This window comes from Salvelinus sp. IW2-2015, linkage group LG1 (genome assembly GCF_002910315.2).
Source record: "Salvelinus sp. IW2-2015 linkage group LG1, ASM291031v2, whole genome shotgun sequence".
NCBI classification, from domain to species: domain Eukaryota; kingdom Metazoa; phylum Chordata; class Actinopteri; order Salmoniformes; family Salmonidae; genus Salvelinus; species Salvelinus sp. IW2-2015.
Genome location: NC_036838.1, coordinates 5,795,531 through 5,801,811, shown reverse-complemented (window position 1 = coordinate 5,801,811; position 6,281 = coordinate 5,795,531).

Below are 6,281 nucleotides of genomic sequence, written 5' to 3'. Positions count from 1 at the left end.
TAGTGTAGTCACTATAGGGATTTCTTTTTGTATTTGTAGTTGTAATACTATAGTAAACGGACAGAGTGAAAATGTAGTGTAGTTTGTCATAGTACCTATAGGAGTACTGTGTCAGTGTATACTATACGGGAATGTGTTGTAGTTGTATACTATAGGGCATGTGGTAGTGTAGTACATATAGGGAATGTGTTAGTGTAGTACGAGGGATCTTTTGCACCCTCCCTGAGCCACAAAGTGTTCTGTAGGGTAGTAACTATAGGATGTGTAGTGTAGACTGATAGATGGTGTAGTGTAATACTATTAGCGATGTTAGTAGTAGCATAGTGAGGTGTTGAGTGAGTATATAGGGATGTTGGGAGTACTATAGAGTGAGTTGTTAAAGTACTAGAATAGGTATGTAGTGTAGGTACTATAAGGATTGGGGGCACTGCTGGTCATGATTTAGTACGCACCCCGCGTAGGGGTGCTACTGCGGGCCGTGATACTCGTCGTGGCCGGTTGGCGAGAAAAGGACCGGGTCTTTCTCCCCTAACGTACCTGGGATCGTGCTCGGTGTAGATTGTAGTACTATATAGTGATGTGTGTATGTATACTATTAGGGATGTGTAGTGTAGACTATAGGAGTGTGTAGTTAGTACTATAGTGTGTATGTAAGTGTAGTACTATAAGGGAGTGTGTTGTGTAGTACTATAGGGATGTTGTAGTGTAGTACTATAGGTGGTGTGTAGTGTAGTACTATAGGATGTGTAGTGTAGTACTATAGGGATGTGTAGTGTAGTGTGCTATAGGAGTGTTAGTGTTATAGTACTATAGGATGTTGTGTAGTTGTTGTGTAGTACTTAGGGATGTGTAGTGTGACTATAGGATGTGTGTAGTGTAGTACTATAGGATGTGTGTAGTGTAGTACTGAATAGGGATGTGTAGTCTGTATGTACTATAGGGATGTGTGTAGTGTAGTACTATAGGATGTGTAGTGTAGTACTATAGGAGTGGTAGTGTAGTACTATAGGATGTGTAGTGTAGTACTATAGGATGTGTAGTGTAGTACTATAGAGGATGTGTAGGTAGTACTATAGGGATGTGTGTGTATACTATAGGATGTTAGTGTAGTACTATAGGGATGTGTAGTGTAGTACTATAGGAGTGTGTAGTGTAGTACTATAGGAGTGTAGTGTAGTACTATAGGGATGTGTGTAGTGTAGTACTATAGGATGTGTAGTGTATAGATGTTGTAGTGTATACTAGGGATGTGTGTAGTGTAGTACTATAGGGATGTGTGTAGTGTAGTACATATAGGGATGTGTAGTGTAGTACTATAGGGATGTGTAGTGTAGTACTATAGGGATGTGTAGTGTAGTACTATAGGATGTGTAGTGTAGTACTATAGGGATGTGTTGTAGTGTAGTACTATAGAGTGTAGTTGGTAGTACTATAGGATGTGTGTAGTGTGTACTATAGGTGTGTGTGTAGTACTATAGGGATGGTGTAGTGTAGTACTATAGGGATGTGTGTAGTGTAGTACTATAGGGATGTGTGTAGTGTAGTACTATAGGATGTGTTAGTGTAGTACTATAGGATGTGTAGTGTAGTACTATAGGGATGTGTAGTGTAGTTACGTATGTAGGGGATGTGTGAGTGTAGTACTATAGATGTGTAGGTTAGTACTATAGGGATGTGTAGTTGTAGTACTATAGGGATGTGTAGTGTCAGTACTATAGGGATGTGTAGTTAGTACTATAGGAGTGTGTAGTGTAGTACTATAGGATGTGTAGTGTAGTACTATAGGGGAGTGTAGTGTAGTACTATAGGATGGTGTAGGTGTAGTACCTATAGGGATGTGTGTAGTGTAGTACTATAGATGGTAGGTGTATACTATAGGGATGTGTAGTGTAGTACTATAGGATGTGTAGTGTAGTACTATAGGGATGTGTAGTGTAGTACTATAGGGATGTGTAGTGTAGTACTATAGTGATGTGTGTTGTGTAGTGTAATACTGTAGTGGGGTGATTGCAACTACAGGCACTTTCATGTCCTCGGGTCAATTTGGGGGATTTTATCAAAAATAAAACAAATACAAATATGTGTATGTTAAGTTCACACTGGAGTCACCCCTTACTTTTTTAAACACCTCTCTATCAAGTAGTTTAGCTTCTTTTCAGATGCATTTAATACCTCAGTTTCACTATTTTGCCCTTGTCCCTGACCCAGACTTTTAAGCTTCTACTATGTTTTTCTACAAGAAAACATTAATAATTACACATTATATAATGTTTTGTACTACAGAAAGAGTCAATTAAATAAAATCTATATCAATATTCATTGTGAGTATGCCCTTTATATTGTTTTTTACACAAAATATACCTGTCCTTTGGGAAATGACAGAAAGTGGTGGAAATGACAGAAATCCATTATCTTATTCATTTTTACTTTACTTATTTTTTTTATTTTTACTTTAGGCTTATTTAATCATGTTTTCAATCAATGTAATCTTATGGCTGCAGGGGCAGTATTGAGTACCTTGGATGAAAAAGTGCCCATTGTAAACGGCCAGCTCCTCAGTCTCAGTTGCTAATATATGCATAGTATTATTAGTATTGGATAGAAAACACTCTAAAGTTTCTAAAACTGTTTGAATTATGTCTGTGAGATTAACAGAACTCATATGGCAGGCAAAACCTGAGAAGTTCCACTTCCTGTTTGGATTTTTTCTGGGGGTGCCATATTTTCAACCAAGCTCTCATTGAAAATACAGAGAGATATGGATGGGTTTTCACTTCCTACGGCTTCCACTAGATGTCAACAGGCAATAGAACTAAGTCTGATGACTCTAATGTGAAGGGAGGCCGAAGGAGACAGAAATCACTGCCATGAGGTGCCCACGCATTGAACTGGCGCGTTCACGTGAGAGGGAGCTCCGTTCCATCGGTAAACTGAAGTCAATGTAATTCTCCGGTTGGAACGTTATTCAAGATGTATGTTAACAACATTCTAAAGATTGATTCAGTACATCGTTTGCCATGTTTCTACTGACTGTAACGGAACTTTTGGACATTTCGTCACGTTATAGTGGTCGCACTTTGAGACTTTGGTTAGGGTGTTTGGTAAACAATTCGAAAGTAGCTAATTTGACATAAATAACGGATATTAACGAACAAATCAAGCATTTATTGTGGACCTGGGATTCCTAGGACTGCATTCTGATGAATTCATCAAAGGTAAGGAAACATTTATCATGTATTTTCTGGTTTCTGTTGAGTCCAACATGGTGGCTAATTTGGCTAATCATCTGAGCTCCGTCTCAGATTATTGCATGGTTTATATTTCCGTAAAGTTTTTTTGAAATCTGACACAGCGGTTGCATTAAGAGAGAGATTGGCTCTCATGAGGACCGCCACAGGAAAGGAAAACCCAGAGTTACCTCTGCTGCAGAGGATAAGTTCATTAGAGTTTTTACAGCCTAGACATTACAGCCAAATCGCTTCACGGAGTTCAAGTAACAGACACATCTCAAATCAAACTGTTCAGAGGAGACTGCGTGAATCAGGCCTTCATGGTCGAATTGCTGCAAGAAAGCACTACTAAAGGACACAATAAAAAAGAGACTTGTTTCGGCCAAGTAACACGAGCAATGGACATTAGAGCCGGTGGAAACATGTCCTTTGGGTCTGATGAGTCTAAATTTGGAAGACTTTTGGTTTGAACTGTCGTGTCTTTGTGAGACGCAGAGTAGGTGAATGGATGATCTCGCATTGTGTGGTTCCCACCGTGAAGCATGGAGGAGGAGGTGTGATGGTGTTGGGGTACTTGCTGGTGACACTGACAGGGATTTCAATTCAATCAAATCAAATTTTATTGGTCACATACACATGGTTAGCAGATGTTTAATGCGAGTGTAGCGAAATGCTTGTGATTCTAGTTCCGGACCATGCAGTAATATCTAACAAGTAATCTAACAAATTCACAACAACTACCTTATACACACAAATGTAATGTAATGAATATAGAATATGTACATATAAATATATGGATGAGCGATGGCCGTGTGGCATAGGCAAGATGCAGTAGATGGTTTAGAGTACCGTACATACATATGAAGATTGAGTAATGTAGGATATGTAGACATTATTAAAGTGGCGTTATTTAAAGTGACTAGTGATACCTTTATTAGTCCATTTTATTAAAGTGGCCAGAGATTTTTAGTCTGTATGTTGAAGCAGCCTCTCTATGTTAGTGGTGGTTGTTTAATAGTCTGATGGCCTTGAGGGACTGTTTTTTCAGTCTCTCGGTCCCAGCTTTGATGCAGCGTGTACTGACCTCGCCTTCAGGATGATAGCGGGGTGAACAGGCAGTGGCTCGGGTGGTTGTTGTCCTTGGTGATCTTTTTTGGCCTTCCTGTGACATCGGGTTGCTGTAGGTGTCCTGGAGGGCAGGTAGTTTTGCCCGGTGATGCGTTTGTGCAGACCTCATACCCCTCTGGAAAGCCTTGTGGTTGTGGGCGGTGCAATTGCCGTCGCAGGCGGTGAATACAGCCTGACAGATGCTGTTAATTGCAGCATCTGTAAAGTTTAATGAGGGTTTTTAAAGTGACAAGCCAAATTTCTTCAGCCTCCTGAGGTTGAAGAGGCGCTGATGCCCTCTTGTCTTGGCCAAACCTAAAACATGTATTGTGACCTCAATTGGACTTCCTGGATGAATAAAATAATAATAATAGACTTTTACAAATAAAACATATTTCAACTAATCTCACAGACGTCCATATTGAGACGAGCGGATGAAAGACAAGGTTATTACCTGCTTGTCCACTAGAGGGAGGTAGAAGTCAAAGCACCACTGTTGTTACAAACCAGGGATGAACCATGAATCTCCTGTGTGCACCGATTTGTTTGCCCAATGAGCTAAAGCCGAGGCATTATGGGAACGCCAAATCTCAAGAAGGCGGATCCAAATCCAAACTACTCCGTTGTGTGTAGTGTAGTACTATAGGGAAGTGTGGTAGTGTAGTACTATAGTGAGTGTAGTGTGAAGTGTGTAGTGTATCTATGGATGTGTAAGTGTAGTACTATAGGGATGTGTGTAGTGTAGTATATAGGGATGTGTGAGTGTAGTACTATAGGGATGTGTGTAGTGTAGTACTATAGGGATGTTGTGTAGTGTAGTACTATAGGGATGTGTGTAGTGTAGTACTATACGGATGTGTGTAGTGTAGTGTAGTACTATAGGGATGTGTGTAGTGTAGTGTAGTACTATAGGGATTGTGTGGTGAGTGTAGTACTCATAGGGATGTGTGTAGTGTAGTGTAGTACTGTAGGGATGGTTTGTAGTGTAGTACTATAGGTGTGTAGTTAGTACTATGGGATGTGTAGTGTAGTACATAGGATGTGTAGTGTAGTATATAGGGATCGTGTGTGTGTAGTACTATAGTGTGTGTGTGTAGTGTTACTATAGGAGTGTGTGTGTAGTGTATCAATATAGGTGTGTGTAGTGTAGTAGGGTTAGTACTATAGGGATGTTGTGAGTGTAGTACTCATAGGATGTGTAGTGTAGTACTATAGGGATGTGGTGTAGTTGTGTACTATAGGGATGTGTGTTCAAGTGTAGACTAACTAGGGATTGTGGGTGTAGTGTAGTATCATAGGGATGTGTGTAAGTGTAGTACTATGATGTGTAGTGTAGTATATAGGGATGTGTGGTAGTTGTAGTATATAGGGATGTGTGTAGTGTAGTGTAGTACTATAGGGATGTGTGTAGTGTATGTACTATAGGGATGTGTAGTGTAAGTACTACATGGATCGTGTAGTGTAGTACTTATAGGGATGTGTGGTAGTTGTATACTATAGGGGATGTGTAGTGCTAGTACTATAGGGAATGTGTAGTGTAGTCTATAGGGAATGTGTGTAGTGTAGTACTTAGGGATGTGTGTCAGTGGTAAGTACTATAGGGATGTGTGTAGTGTATACTATAAGGGATGTTGTAGTGTAGTATATGGGACTGTGTGTAGTGTGTAACTATAGGGATGTGTAGTGTGTACTATAGGGATGTGTAGTGGTAGTACTATAGGGATGTGTGTAGTGTAGTACTATAGGGATGTGTGTAGTGTAGTGTAGTACTATAGGGAATGTGTAGTGTAGTACTACTAGGGCTGTGTAGTGTAGTGTAGTACTGTCAGGGCTGTGTGGTAGTGTAGTATATAGGGATGTGGTGTTAAGTGTAGTGGTAGTACTATAAGGATGTGTGTTGTAGTACTATAGGGCTGTGTAGTGTAAGTGTAGTACTGTAAGGGT